This window comes from Acinonyx jubatus, chromosome A2 (assembly GCF_027475565.1).
Source record: "Acinonyx jubatus isolate Ajub_Pintada_27869175 chromosome A2, VMU_Ajub_asm_v1.0, whole genome shotgun sequence".
Lineage (NCBI taxonomy): Eukaryota > Metazoa > Chordata > Mammalia > Carnivora > Felidae > Acinonyx > Acinonyx jubatus.
In genome coordinates, this window is record NC_069383.1 from 32,437,217 (window position 1) to 32,452,889 (window position 15,673).

At 38.5% G+C, this 15,673-nt stretch overlaps 1 long non-coding RNA gene across 6 annotated transcripts in view; it reads left to right on the forward strand.

Moving 5' to 3' along the window:
* Positions 1-15,673, forward strand: part of LOC106970638 (uncharacterized) — a 99,718-nt gene that overhangs the window by 1,945 nt on the left and 82,100 nt on the right. For 3 of the 6 annotated variants that reach the window (XR_008296693.1, XR_008296695.1, XR_008296697.1), the window contains exon 1: positions 1,444-10,751. The exons of 2 other annotated variants lie outside the window; for them this stretch is intronic. This is a non-coding gene — a long non-coding RNA (uncharacterized LOC106970638). Of the gene's footprint in view, positions 1-1,443; positions 10,752-15,673 lie in introns of those variants that run through there. One more of the 6 variants, XR_008296694.1, reaches the window with a different exon arrangement.

Genomic DNA, 15,673 nt, shown 5'->3' on the forward strand with positions numbered 1-15,673 from the left:
TTAAGACTAGCTTATAGGCACGCCTGGGTGGCTTAGTCAGTTAATCGACCGACTCTTGATTTTGGCTCAGGTCATGATCTCATGGTTCATGAGCCCGAGCCCTACATCAGGCTCTCCGCTGATGGTGCAGAACCTGCTTGGGATTTTCTCTCTCCTTCTCTCTCTGCTCCTCTCCCCTCCCACTCATTCTCTCTCCCTCTCTCTCTCTCTCTCTCTCAAAAATAAATAAATAAACATTAAAAAAAAAAAAAAAAAAAGGCTAACCTAAGATTTTTTATATCTCCCAGCCCAATCATGAGCCTCCCTCTTGTTAGTAATCCAGTCGCCTGTATCCAGAACAACAGATAAGATTAATCAAGAACAGGACCAAAAAGAGAAAGGAGTATCCCTAGACATCTGACATCCTGGGAGTTACTTTTTGTTAGTAGAAACCAATGTGTATAAAATGGGTCTCTCTGGAAGCAGAATCAGGACATAACTCATCTCCCTTTGTATTCTGTATTCTTTTGTTAACCTGAAGAATCAGACTCATACTAGGATCTGAGGATACTAAATTTGCACTTTCCTGTGAATGGCCCATGGAAAATACTACTTTTAACCTAATGCGATATGAACTTTTATTTACTTTTATTTTTTGTTGATTTACATTCCTGAGTTCCAAAAGTGTCAACTAATTAGTAATATATGTTGAATAGATCATTCTAGGATTTTCCAAGACAGAAAAGGACATAAATCATGGTCTCTCCTTACAAGTAAACTACTGAATAGGTACAGAGCTTTAATTATAAACCTGAAACAATTAGTACATGGAAAAACAATAAATATTCCAAATTTAAGGAAAGGTAATTGATGTTGAAGTATTAGCTCATTTAACACTATAGATTACAAAGGGTTACCCATATTTCTTTTTTTGTCTTCTAAGTTATTAAGACAGACATTTTAAACTCCCATTTGTTAAGGGATGGGGGAAAAATCATATACAATTGACTTGTTAATTGAGAAGCAGTACAGGATCATGATTAGGAGGACTGACCCAGGAACTAGCCTGTCTAGATTTTGATACTGTGTAACCAAGTGGATTTCATAACTTTACCTCAGTTTCCCCAACTGTAAAATTGAGAAGATGTTACTTACCTCATCACATTGTTGGGGGACTAAAAGTAATTCTTATAAAACTTGGCATAAAATAAAGCACTTAATAAATATTAGTTATTATTACTCAAGGATATACATCACATAACCTTTCAGTCCCGAAGCTTGTTCTCCTACCATAGTTTGTTCACTGCCCTTTTTTTGATTGGCCAAACTGAAGGGCTACACATTTTAAGTGCTTGAGGAAGAGGGATATGTATTGGAATCTTGGAAGGTTGTTTTTTTCTTTTTAATTTTAATCTTATTTATTTTTGAGAGAGAGAGAGAAAGTGGAGGAGCAACAGAGAGAGAAGGAGCTGTCAGCACAGAGCCCAATGCAGGGCTTGAACTCAAGATCTGCAAGTTCATGACCCTGAGCGAAGTTGGATGCTCAACTGACTGAGCCACCCAGGCACCCCGGAATCTTGGAAGGTTTTATGAACAGCATAAGACTTAAACTGGGGCTTGAAAAAAAGTACAAATACACTTTAGGAAAATTAATCTGACATTATTTATTTAGTGGTGGTAGGAACTAAGGATAAGAAGGCTAACAAGAATCCAGGTGTGAATATCTGATTTATAGCAGAAGGAATAGGAAAGCAGAATAAAGATCATTCAGAAATAATGGTTAAGAAAGACGGTGGGGCAGACAGCATATCATGGGCTGCACTGTGACAGTGGTTGGTGAAGTGAAAGGATGGCAAGTGTAAGGAGACCCAGGAAAACACAGGACTGCTAGGTAATAAAGTGGATGGTCCAGTCTGTAAAACTGTGTACATGTAACACTTGTTGCTTACCAGCTAGTGGTGAGGCTACAGAACGTACTGGTCACTCTGAAAATGGCAGTCACTTCACCTTAAAGGTCCAGTGGCGAATCAGTGTATCTCAGGAGGTTCACTATTTGCCTTCATGAAGGATAATATACGTTAATAAAATGTATGCTTTTATGCATTCTTTACATTATTTTTATTTTGGAAACCCAAATAGTAATAGAAACATTTTAGTTACAGTGTGCTATAATTATATTCCTATAAACACTACATTTTAAATTATAATTATATATATATATATATATATTATAATTCTATTCCTGTAAATATTACCTTTTAAAAAATAGCTCACTGGGGGCGCCTGGGTGGCTCAGTCAGTTAAGTGTCCAGCTTCTGCTCAGGTCATGATCTCATGATTTGTGAATTCCAGCCCTGCACTGTGCTGTGCTGACAGCTCAGAGCCTGGAGCCTGCTTGGGATTCTGTGTCTCTCCCCCCACTCCTGCCCCTCTCCCAATTGCATGCTGTCTCTTACAAAAGTAAATAAACATGAAAAAAAAAATAGTTCTCAATGTAACAGAGCTTAAGGAAAGCGTAGATCTGGGAAGGACCACTCAAAACTTGACCTGATGAGTAATAGTTCCCTGACTGCTCTCACTGAAATCACCTGGGGATCTTTGAAAACTGATGCCCGGGAACCACCCCCAGACATTCCGAATTAAATGGAATAAAGGGAGAGTCTGGGCATCCAGCCTCTCCCAAAAGCTCCCCAGGTGACTGCAACATGAAGCAAAGTTTGGGAACTACTGAACTGCAGCATTAACAGGGACAATTCCTAACAAATAAAAGCCGTGGTTACTTATTTACCTTTTAAAAGAATTGAAGTTAGCTTGAAAAATGAGTTTGTGGAAAAGTTGATACTGCTGAGTGATTGAAACATGAGCAGGCAGTAGTTATCATCAGAGGTTGCAGGTAGAGAAGCAGTTGCAAACTTTGCACAAAATGTAGCAATGCCAGAGATGGATAGCTCTGATTCATGTCCTCTGTGGCTTTTGCACAAAGATCTAAGAGAACTGCAAACTAAGCACTATCAAAATGGAAAACAGGGTTGAGCTAAGCCAAAGGAAGAATGGGATGCCACACAATGAAAGATGTCATTTGGGTACTGTCTTCCTCCAGGCCTGGCGTGATCATGGTGGAGTCAGCTGCGTACTTTGCATTCAGCTGTTGTTTCTTGGTAGCACAAGACATAAAGTGCTAGGAAAAATTAAGTATGAACCAACCCGCCTTCTGTGTCATTCTAACATTTCCCCCCTATTTAATAATCACATGAGCTGATTTGCATTATACAAAACAGCGCTATAGCACAACAGACTGTTACTATTCCACTGAGAATATGGGCTTTAAATGTGGTTAATCTGCCCCTATTCTCCCCTCCTGTGCTTCATCCTCCCTTTAGGTAGCAGGTAGCTTTTTGGGTAGGAAGGTCTACAGCCTCTGACTCTGTCCTAAGAGGATGTTTGAATTTGTACAGCGTGGGGTGACTTTATTTAAATAGCAAGTAAAGAGTAGGACTAATCTAAATGGAACACGCATGCCTGAGCCATTTAATATCTTTTTTTTTTTGTATAAATTGCCATCTATGTGTTATCACCATCACAAAACAAGTTAAGAAACATTATTTTAAGTTGAATGCATCCACTTGCATTTTTACTTTTGCTAATATTTAAAGCTTAGTGTCTTTAGTGGCTTGGATTGCAGTATAGGTAAAATTATATTTTCCTTTTCACTGGGATTTGGCATGACAAAATTGAAAAATCATATTGAAGGCAGACATTACTTTGACTTAGGTGTCTATAATCTTTCACCTGAACTCATTCCTGAATGGCATAATCCACACTGAAGGAATAGATTGATGTAGATTTGTTGTGACATTATATTGCAAGAAAGAGCAAATTTAGAGGCTCCTGGCTGGCTCAGTCTATAGAGCATGCCACTCTTGATCTTGGGGTTGTGAGTTTGAGCTACATGTTGGGTGAACAGATTACTTAAAAAAATCTTAAAAAAAAAAGAGCGATCAAATTTGATGTATTGGTATCCTTGAGGAAAAATACTGAAGTTAGGCTATGAGGGAAGAATAATACGAGAAAGTACAGAAGATAAATGGAGTGGTAGAGGGAAGTATTTGAATTATATTGACAAAAACTAAGCATGAGTAACCTTCAGTTACTTTTGGGAAGCAAATGCTGAAATTACGTTAAAATATGTATTGGGTAGTTAAGCCACACTTAACTGGGTGGCTCAATTAAGTGTCCAACTTTGGTTTCAGCTCAGGTCATGATCTCATGTTTTGGGAGTTTGAGCTCTGCACTGACAGTGTGGGGCCTGCCTGGGATGCTCTCTCTCCCTCTCTCTCTCTGCACTTCCCATGCTCGTGTTCTCTCTCTCTCACTTGCTCTCTTTCTCAAAAATAAATAAATATATTTTAAAAATATGTATTGGGTAGAGGGGTGCCTGGGTTGTTCAGTTGATTAAGCATCCATCTTTGGCTCAGGGCATGATCTTGTGGTTTGTTGGTTCAAGTGCTGTGTCAGGCTCTGTGCAGACAGCTCAGAGCCTGGAGCCTACTTCAGATTCTGTGTCTCCCTCTCTCTCTCTGCCCTCCCCCATTTGCGTTCTGTCTCTCTCTCTCTCTCTCTCTTTCAAAAATAAATAAACATTAAAAATTTGTTTTAAAAAATATGTATTGCCGGGGCACCTTGGTAGTTCCATTGGTTAAGCATCCGACTTCAGTTCAGGTCATGATTGATTTGTGAGTTCAAACCCCGTGTCAGGCTCTGTGCTGACAGTGCAGGCCTGGAACCTGCTCTGGATTCTCTATCTCCCTCTCTCTCTCTGCTCCTCTCCCACTCAGGCTTTGTCTCTCTCTCTCAAAAATAAATAAACAGTAAAAAAATTTAATACAAAAAATACGTATTGTGTAAAAAAATGAAAAAAGAAATCACTGCTTTCTTACTGTTTTTGAAAAGTTCTCATTATTTTTTATATCTAAGCTATATTACTCTCCCACCACCCCCCCCCCCCACCTTTTTTTCAGAGCATGGATCTAGATTTTTAGAGCTGGAAAGAAATTTAGTAATTTCCAAGTCCATGGTTCTCATCTTATGGATAAGGAAATTGTCCCAAAGAAGTTCAGTGACTCTCTCGGGTTACATAGCAAGGCTTACAGAGCGCTTTCTAGATTCTAGACCAGTAACTTGACAATAATTAGTAATAAGTTGTTTTACTCGCAAGACAAGATTTGAGTCTGTATGTATAAATGATCAGCATATATCCATAAATATGTCATTGTCTGCCTTTGTATGTAGACTTTTTTAAAGATCAGAAGGAACAGATATCCAAGAGTACTCAAAGGCAGTCTGACATTTTTGAGATATCAATACCACTGGGAAGGCTAGGAAAAACAAATAGGATGTTGTGTTAGGCAGAAAAAAACCCCACTCTACCCCAAAAGATGTCCACCTCCTAATTTCTGAAACATGTGATAATGTTACCTTGTATGACAAAAGAGTCTTTTCAGATGTGAGTAAGGTTAAGGACCTTGAGATGAGGAGACTATCCTGGATTATCCAGGTGGGCCCACTCTAATCACTTGAGTCCTTAAAAGTGGAAGATGGAGGGAAGGGAGTGGATCTGAGAGATGTATGCAAGGACTGGTTCCACTGCTCATGGTTTTGAAGTTGGAGAAAGGGGGCCATGAACCAAGGAATATGGTCATCTTTAGCTGGGCACAGCCCTTAGTTTACAACCAACAGGAAAACAGGGACCTTGGTCCCACAAAGGCAAGAAACTGAAATCTGCCAACAGGCCTGGTGGGAAGGAAATGGATTCTCCCTCAGAGCCTCCAGCAGGGAACACATTCTGCCAACACCTTGATTCAGTCCAGTCAGATATCTCCATACCAGACTTCTGACCTATAGGTCTGTGAGACGATAGTTCTGTTGTTTAAGTCACTAAGTTTGTGATAATTGTTATATCAGCAACAGATACTAAGGGAGATATGCAGTGTCTTAATTTATTATCTTCCTGGATTTTGACTAAACAAAGTTATTAGGAAAAATCAGCTGTACTACACCTTAGAGATTTAGAGCATATTTGATTTTGGAGCACTTATAAACAACTTAGGTACTGTTGTTCATGGCCATCTTTCTCTGTCGTACGAAGTCCTTTTAAATTCTAAACTTCTCTCCAGAATTTCCTCCATAGTGGAATTAAGTAAAACATGGGTTTCTTCAACCCAAATTACTATTTACTCATGTGCGTATTTCTGACTCATCATACTGTCATTATCATAAGGTGGAGGGCGAGGAGTGGTACATACTCAACCTTTACTTCTCGATCAGGCAGTCACAGTCTTCTCAGCTTTCCATCTCTCCTGTGAACATGTTCCATGGTTTTAGTTTCTTTGGGTTTTGTCTTGCCCAAAGTCATTTTGTTAGTAAATCACAGAGCCAGTTTTGGAACCTAGGCAGTCAAGCTCCACTGTACTACACTGCAGTTTTAATGTTGTCTAAAGGAAATGCCCAATAGAATGAAGAAACATGATAAAAACAAAAGGTCATTTAAGGTTAATGGCCCAGATGTGGGCACTTGTGACTCTTCCTTCAAATTTCTGGTTAGGACACTTCAAAAAAATTATTCAACAGTAAGTTCCTCTGCTGCATTAATTATATATATTTTTCTATATTCATCTGTTTGTATTCAATTCATCTGTATTATTACTATTAAACTTTTCTAACAGTGGCTGGCAAACTATAGCTCTCAGACCAAATATTTTTGTTAATGAAGTTTTATGGAACAGCCACACCTACTGATTTATATGTCTATAGCTGTTCTTCAGAGACAATGACAAAGTTGAGTGGTTGTGAAAGAGACCATATGGCCCACAGAGCCCTAAAATATTTGCTGTCTGTCTCTTTTGCAGAAAGTTTGCAGATCTCTGTTCTCTAATGTCAACAAATGAGATATTTAAAGTTTTTATGTCAATATTACCAAATTGTCCTTTTACAAAATTTGCACACTTCCCAGCAGGAATATGAGATGATTCATCATCCTACCCAGTCTTAGGTATCACCATGATGCCCATTTTGACCAACTTTAAGATATGGTTCCTCCATTTTTCTGAATTTAATAATTTGTACCATGAATAACAAGAAACAAACAAAACTCAGGTTAGACTTCAGAGGTATGTGTGCGTTTTTTCTTCCATTTCTCCCTTCCTTCCTATTGTTGGAGTTTCAGGCCAGAATTGTAAAACATTTTCCAAGTCATTACCCCGTGTGATGACAAAGCATGTAATGGGATTTTTCATGCATAAGAAATAGAAAATAATAGAAAATAAAGAATGACCTTTATTTTTAACATATGTATTAGAAACTGAATTAAAAACCACACACACATCATAATACAGTGGATTAAAGGAAATTATCAGCAGAGAGGTTTTTTTTTTTTTTTTTTGGAAACAAAAAGTGGTAATTCAAATTAAACACAACTCTGCATTAGGGATATTATTTGTGATTTTATTTTGTTTTGTTTTGTTTTTTCGCTATTCAACATCAGAAGGTGTTAGATAGAGCTCAGTATATCAGGTACTTTTTTTTTTTTTTCCTGGTCTTTGATTCAGCAAGAGAGCCTGAGTCCCTGCTTATAACCACCTCACACTTTGAATTGGGATCTACAGAGAATGCACTCTTGAGATCACATCAGTTGCAGCAGGAGCAAGTTCATAAAGGAGCTATACCATTGATGCTACTGGTAGCATCAGCTTCCGTCTGTAATGTTTGGCAGTGGTGTCCGGATTCTAACTGACCCAGCTTTGCTGTGTCCTTAGGACGTGCTGCAAGGCTATGGAATTTCCAACTCTTTCTCCAGCCTGTCTCACAATTATGTTGCTACTGAATATCCTTTAATAACCCTTTGCTGCTTAAACCAGCTTATGCTGATTTCTGGTTTCAAGCTGACAAGAATTCTGACTGTTGAAATGTTCTGGAAGTGTAGTCTTAGCAGTGAGCTACCGAGACCTTCAAACATTCTTTTGCTTATTTCTACCTTTCTTTTAAGGTTATTTAATTATTTATTTATTTTACTAATCTTTACACCCAACATGGGGCTCGAACCCATGACCCCAAGATTAAGAGTCACATACTCCACCAACTGAGCCAGCCAGGTGCCCCTTTTCTACATTTTTTTAAACTAAAAAAATTTAAAACCTGTTTATAGGAGCTTACTTTAAAACTCTAAATTTTTGTATCATGTTTATTAATTACAAACAATGTTATTTCTGCCACATGGTATTTTGTGTTTATGCTTTAAATATATTTTCTTATAAACTTTTTAAGTTTATTTTGAGAGAGACAGAGAGGGTGGGGGAGGGGCAGAGAGAGAATCCTAAGCAGGCTCCATACTGTCAGCACAGAGCCTGATGTGGGGCTTGAACCCACGAAACGTGAGATCATGACCTGAGCCAAAACCAAGAATCAGTCGCTCAACCAACTGAGCCACCCAGTGCCCCTAAATATATTTTCATTAAAACCTTGGTGCTGCAGATTTGACTTGTAAGTTTACAGCAAAGCCCATTACCAGACCCATCAGCTGACTTTCTTTTCAATTTAAATAAATATGTTACCATGAATTCTGTGAGAACTGAACATCCCTGCAGTATGGATATGTTGTGGATCTAAAGTCCTGGTCACTCCACCTGGGCCAATTTTATGTCCTTCTAGCTCAATTTCTGGATACATAGGTATATAATAACCATTTTCCAGTTCTCTCAAAACTATTTCAGTGTGCTCCAGTCACTTTCAGTTGTTGATATGTGCATTTCTGTGTTTGAGGGCTTTTTCTGGAACCCTGTCTGTATGGTGGTAGGTTGGAAATGCTAAGAACTTAGCAACCCCAGGAACCAGTCTTCAGTCCATGACTGACAAAGTGGGTTTCTAATACCTCAGCCCCTTCATCAAGTTGGGATAATTCAGTTGGTATATCTCCTGTCATTCAATACAGTAGCTGGATTAATAGCGCACCTTTCATTGGCTGCCTTCCTTTCCTTGTAATGCTTTTCTATTCCCTTATTGGGGATAGAAGTAGTTTATTCCCTAAATAAACTACTTGCACTTGAATTCATGCCTCAGGGTCTGCATTTGGGAGAACCCAAACTGAAATCATGAATACTTCTTCCTTTCAAAGGGGTCTATATCTTCCTTGAGCTTGAGAATAGCTGTAGCCTAACCATAGTGCTTGTCATCATCTGATTCCACCTGATCCCATCTGATCGTCTTTTAGATGATGCAAAGGACAGGATGGTCTTCTATGCAGGCATCTTTAAATATCCCTAGGTAAACAATCACTACTGTCACCAAAGTTGGTCTGAAGTGGGAAGTTTACTCAAAAATGAAATATCTGTGTATGGTTCCTTAACTGGGTAGCTGCATTGAAACCTCAGGCTCAGTGCTGTATTAAGAAATGAGTGCAGATGGGGTGCCTGGGTGGCTCATTCCGTTAAGCGTCCAACTTCAGTTCAGGTCATGCTCTTGCGGTTCACAAGTTCAAGTCCCATGTCGGGCTCTGTGCTGACAGCTTGGAGCCTGGAGCCTGCTTCATATTCTGTGTCTCCCTCTCTCTCTCCCCTCCCCCACTTGTGCTGTGTCTCTCTCTCTCTCTCAAAACGTTAAAAACATTAAAAAATATAAAAACATTAAAAAAGAAATAAGTGCAGTAATTACTCAATTATCTGACAATGGCTTAGGAAAAATTTATGGTATTAGACTCTTGACTCTTGATGAAGGGATATCCCTCATCAAGCCTGAAATGGAAAAAGAAAAAAAAAAAAGGCAGAGAGTGAGTCCACAGTTCAGAGCTGCTCTCTTGCTCATTCCTTCCTTGGGGAGAGTGATATTCCCAAAGCCTGGATATGCCTCCTGATTGCCAGTGACTAGTCTCTGTCCTAATCTCATGTATACCTTTTACTTCTCTTGCTTACTGGTTCAAAAGCAAACCAAAGTGAAAGTACCATTGAAGAGAGCCCAGGTGGCCAGTCAGTTGAGCATCCAACTCTTGATTTTGGCTCAGGTCATGGTCACAGGGTCAGAAGATTGAGTCCCTTGTCAGGCTCCATGCTGAGCAAGGAGCCTGCTTAAGATTCTCTCTCTCTCTGCCCCTTTCTCTCTCTCTCTCTCTCTCTCTCTCTCTCTCTCATAAATAAAAAAATAAAATTAAAATAAGACAGTAAAAAAACAAAAACAGTGAAAGCACCATTAAGTGAATCCGAGTGGCCATTCTGACCCATCCCCAAACTCTGGCCAGCGTGCAGTCTGACCATAGGTAGAGTGCTACCAGTAAGCCTGGGTATCTCCCAAACATTGGGCTCTTCAGGTAAACATTTGACAAATCTAAGCTCACCTTCCTCTTCAACACCACAGTGAACTAGTTATGACATTGAGAAGCCTGAGCCAAACTTGCAGTTTGGTGATTTAGGTGGTAGAGATGAAGGTTTGAGCCACCTGTGCCTCTTTCCTGAAATAACTGGGTGTGAGATGTTGAGTTTGCAAAAGGCTTCTCAGGTTTTTGTTGGGATGGTGACAGTGATGAGACTGGCCTTGTTATATTCCCTCTCTGAGTCCTGGTATCTCTTTACAGACCTTTCCATTTAGAAGAATGTCTTAGGACAGAGTCTCCACAAGCACAACTTGAAGGAAGGATTTATTTATATGTCAATGGTTTACTAAGGAAGTGTTCCTAAGAGAAATCCGTAAGGAAGCGAGGAAAGCAGGAGAAGAAGTGGACCCAAGCACAGGTACATTTGCAGGCTAGTTCTCACCAAAAATGGTTTGAGTCTGGCCCACTGGAAAATGTTGATGTGTGAGTTGGCACTGTGCAGTTTTATCCTCATCCGAGGCAAGGGACCTGGTCTTCTCCAACTCCCTGTCTGGTCCTTAGGAAGTGAAGGCAAAACCCAACTAGCCTAAGGGTAGGCAGTATTCTGGAAAAGAGTACAGGTCCTGACCTCTGGAATAAATGGTTTTGAAGCCAGGAAAGAGGTGCCCAAGTAAGTATAAAAGCAACCCAGGTCAAGTCCCTAAAGCTCCCACAGAAGAGCAAGGGCTCTTAATAAGGACTCCTTATTAAGGAGTCCTATGACCTTATTAAGTCATAGGACTCCTTATTAAGTCACATTTCATTGGTCAAAATGTGATACATGTGCCTCCCTGAACCAATCAGTGTGGTTAGGTGCAGGATACTCTGCTGAACTTAACCAACCTGGGGATGGGATCTATGCTCAAACCACATGGCTGCTTTGTACTGGGATGGGTGAGTTCTGTGATAGAAAATGTTTGGACAAAAGGAGAAATGAATCCTGAGGAAGCAGCCAACAAATATCCACTTTTCCCTAAGAGGTATTTGAAGCTAATGCAACAAAGCTCCAAAGCTCTAAGCAGCTCATAAATTCAGTTATATCAAGTTGAATCATATTCCCTATATATAATACCTATAGTATCTAAAATGTTACTAAACATTTTTTTTTCCTTTTGCATTTGCTTGAAGTTTTTAATATAACCATGAACCTAAGTTTGGAAATAAAGATTTAAACATAAGCATTTGCAATTGCTGTCCCTTTAGTGAGAAGTCCTAAAAATCTGATGGCTCAGAATACATTTGTTTTTTCTAGGGACCCCTGGCCACAAAATTTCTGAACAGAAAGTATAACATAGGGCTTCTGCTAACTCAGGACAGAGACGTTTTTCTGAGGCTTTTCTTTCTGTGTTGTCTGCACATAATCAGCTCCCCTATACATTTTCAAATAGTCTCTGAAGATATACAGGTTGTATCTTTCCTATAATTCCTTATTCTTTTGTTTTCCTTAATAATTACTTTCAAACATTTCCATGCTTACGGTGATACACACATTGAGAATGAGCTGTGCAAAATAAACATTTTGTTGTAGGTCCAAAAGAACTAGACTTTTTTATGTCTGAGAAAATATTTCAAAACTTACCACCTACACAGCAATAAATCATTTAATGATAACCCTTTAAGTGTACCATTAGAACTCGTCTAGAATTTCATGAAAGACTTGCCAGGTTATTTCCATGGCAGTTGGTCTAATTTTAGAGATATTATCCTAAGGAGCATTCCATGTTGTTTAAAAAAAAAAAAAATCAAATGAGTAAGTTTGAAGATCTGATTGGCATTATTCGATGATTCCTGAATCAGGCAGCATCCCATCTAGCGAACAGAAGAGAGCTCTGAGTTGTATGAAATGGTTAAGTTTTTACAGGCAGGAGGGTAGGACCAGAAAGGCAAAAGAATGGATTATTTCAGGTGGTTACCTTCCCTTAGGTGCAGGTCAGTGGGTCTCATCAGGCAGATTACTTCACTAGTGCTGACCAGGAAATTCCAGACTATTTAAATTCCACTCCTGGAAGAGGCTGTAACTGTAGGTAGGTTACATATTAAGTTGTGGGGCATAGCAAGTGACTCCACTTTGGGCTTGTTGTTTCTTTTTAACAATGTAAACAATTCATATTTACTACAATTTTTTGAAAAAAAAATTTTTTTTTTTTTAGTGTTGAGCTAGCATTCATATCAGGGTCTGCTGAATGAGAGCAGTGCTGATGTTATGCGTGGGCTATATTAGACCTTACATAAGGTACAAAACTATATCATATTTTAACAGCTGTGACAGTAAGTGGGGGTATATATAGATGTACTAGTGAAGCAAATTATTGAAGAATATTATTTTTTATTCTTTTATTACTGGTTACTTTTACTTATGTTGAGTATAGCTTGGGTTGCTAATTAGTGGTAGTAATATAAAATATCTTTTACAAATAAATTTAGGTAACAACATGAGTTTATTTGAAAAAAAATAAAATAATGAAGTTATTTATATGTCTTTAGATGTTATCATATATATTATATATATATATAGGTTATATATATATAGATAATTATATATATATAATTATACCTATATAAATATATATATAGGTATGTTCTCACCTGTAATAACAATCATTGAAGGTGGTATAAGTATGACTGAAATTTAAGGAATGTGGACTTTGCCCTTCAGCATATGCTAATGGACTTGTAAATGCAAATAAAAGGTTATCTTCTACATGGAGGTGATCCTAGACTCCTCAGAGAACTCTGAAAGTTTAAACAATAACAAGTGTAGTGCATTCAGTGCAAAGAAAAGCAGAATCAGTTTATAGAGATGTATCTGCTCCTCGGCAGAAAGGTATCAACATTGTAAGGAATGGATAAGCACCTTAGAAGCAGGATGTTTAGAAGTAAAGGTGCAGGAAAAGGAAATTTGCCAGAGCCGACTTCACCTAGAGAAAGAATGTTCTATGAGGCTGATGTAAGAAGCCACTTGACAAGGATATTGCTATTGTCACGTGGAAGCTAGATTTCATGACGCATTCCAGTAATCTAAGTTCTTGTTCAGGCTGATCTATCTAGACTGCTTAGCAGTTACACTGCTTATAAATAAGGGAAGTGGCTCAAACAGCGGTTCTATGATGAGCTTTGTTAGTATGGATCAGCTTCTTGGGAAGCTAATTATATTCCCATTGATGAGATTAAGTTTCTAAATCTGAAAGGTTCAAGGCCAACCTTGAACTGGACTGGGTGACTGCATGAACATGTGTGCTCACTTTGTGAGGATCTGGGTGAGCTCCACATCTGGAAAATCCCTACGTCTCAAGGCTTACCTGTTTTTAACTTTTTCACTTCTGCTGTTCATGTTATTTGTCATTCGAACCAAGTTCTTAATATTATTTTATACCATATTAACATATGAGATAATTTGCAGATATTCTGTTAAGGAAAAAAGATTTATTTCTGTTTCTCATTTTTGAAAATGTAAGGACTCAATGTTTTGCAAAAAATGTTGAGTTATTTGAGTATCCACCTGCCTGAAATTGAAGCATCAGACACATTAAATATTTCTCATTCAAACTGCTGTATATCTTTCTCTTTCTTCATTGCCAACTCTTTTGAATGAGCCATTTGCTCTCACTGCCTCCACTTGTTTAGTGCCAAGTTTCCTCTCTCCACCCCCCACCATCTGGTTCCCACCTCCATTATTCTGCTGAAACTCTGCAAGATTTCTGACTGATAGAGCTGCTTAATCCTCATGTCACTTGACTTCTCTGCAGAGTTGGATGGTCTGTTTTATTTTATGCTTTGAAGCATACCTCCTTTCCTTTCTGATGTCCAAGACCTACTGTCTCCTCTTAATTTTCCCCCTGACAGCGTATACTCCTTTCCTTCTTTTGGTGTGTTTCACTGTAAGCTTTTTTTGAAAAAGAAATAATACCTGGCAAATGAAGCTCATCTTTTTCCTATTCTTCTCCTCTACTCTATTCTCCTATTCTGAAGTTGTATTATCATTAATATGCTTTCCTACATTTGTGTGTCCACATACAGTATGTGTTAACTTTATGTTTTAAACTTTCACATACACAGAATCATAGCATCCTTTGTAGCTTGCTTTCACTGAACATTATTTGAGATTTACCTGCTTTGATATATCTAGATCAGTTAATTCACTTTAATTTCTCTGTGATCTTTTGTGTATGAATTAATGACAGTTTTAACGACCCTTTAAACACAGACTTTTAAAATTAAGACTTTATTGTTCAGGGCAGTTTTAGGTTCACAGCAAAATTGAGGGGAATGTGCAGAGATTTCCCATATACCCTTTATTCCTACACTTCCATAACCTCCCTCCTATCCACATCCCCACAAGAGTATACATTTGTTACAATTGATGAACCAACATTGACACATCGTAATGAACCAAATTCCATAGTTTATATTACTGTTCACTTTTGGTGTTGTATGTTCTGTGAGTTTAGACAGTTGTATATTGGCATGTATCTACCATACAGTATCATGTAGAATAGTTTCACTGCCCTAAAAATACTGTGTTCTGTCTATTCATCCCTTCCTCCCCGACCAACCCCTGTCAACCCAGTACTGACCTTTTCATTGTCTCCATAGTTTTGTCCTTGCCAGAATGTTATATAGTTGGAATCATACAGAATGTAGCCTTTTCAGATTGGCTTCTTTCACTTAGTAATATACATCTAAGTTTCCTCCATGTCTTTGTTCGTTTAATATCTCATTCTGATTTAGTGCTGAATAATACTCCCATTTCCGGAGTGTGCTAGAGTTTGTTTATCCATTCACCTACTGAAGGACATCTAGCTTCCAACTTTTGACAGTTAAAAATAAAGCTGCTGCTGGGGCGCCTGGGTGGCTCAGTCAGTTGGGCGTCCGACTTCGGCTCAGGTCATGATCTCGTGGTCCGTGAGTTTGAGCCCCGCATCGGGCTCTGGGCTGACAGCTCAGAGCCTAGAGCCTGTTTCGGATTCTGTGTCTCCCTCTCTCTCTGACCCTCCCCTGCTCATGCTCTGTCTTTCTGTGTCTCAAAAATAAATAAATGTTAAAAAAAAAAATTAAAAAAAATAAAGCTGCTGTAAATATCTGTGTGCAAATTTTTGTGTGGACATAAGTTTTCAACTCCTGAATTCAAACTTCTAAGAGACTTGGTATTATTTTACATATTTTTAAGTGATTTCATCTATTCCCATTGTACCAGCTACCAGTTATAGACCAATGATTTCCATAACTCCATTAGCCTCAGAGATCATTTTGGGGATAATTTCAGCAAGCTCCATGTGTATATTTCTTGTAGGTATTCAACTT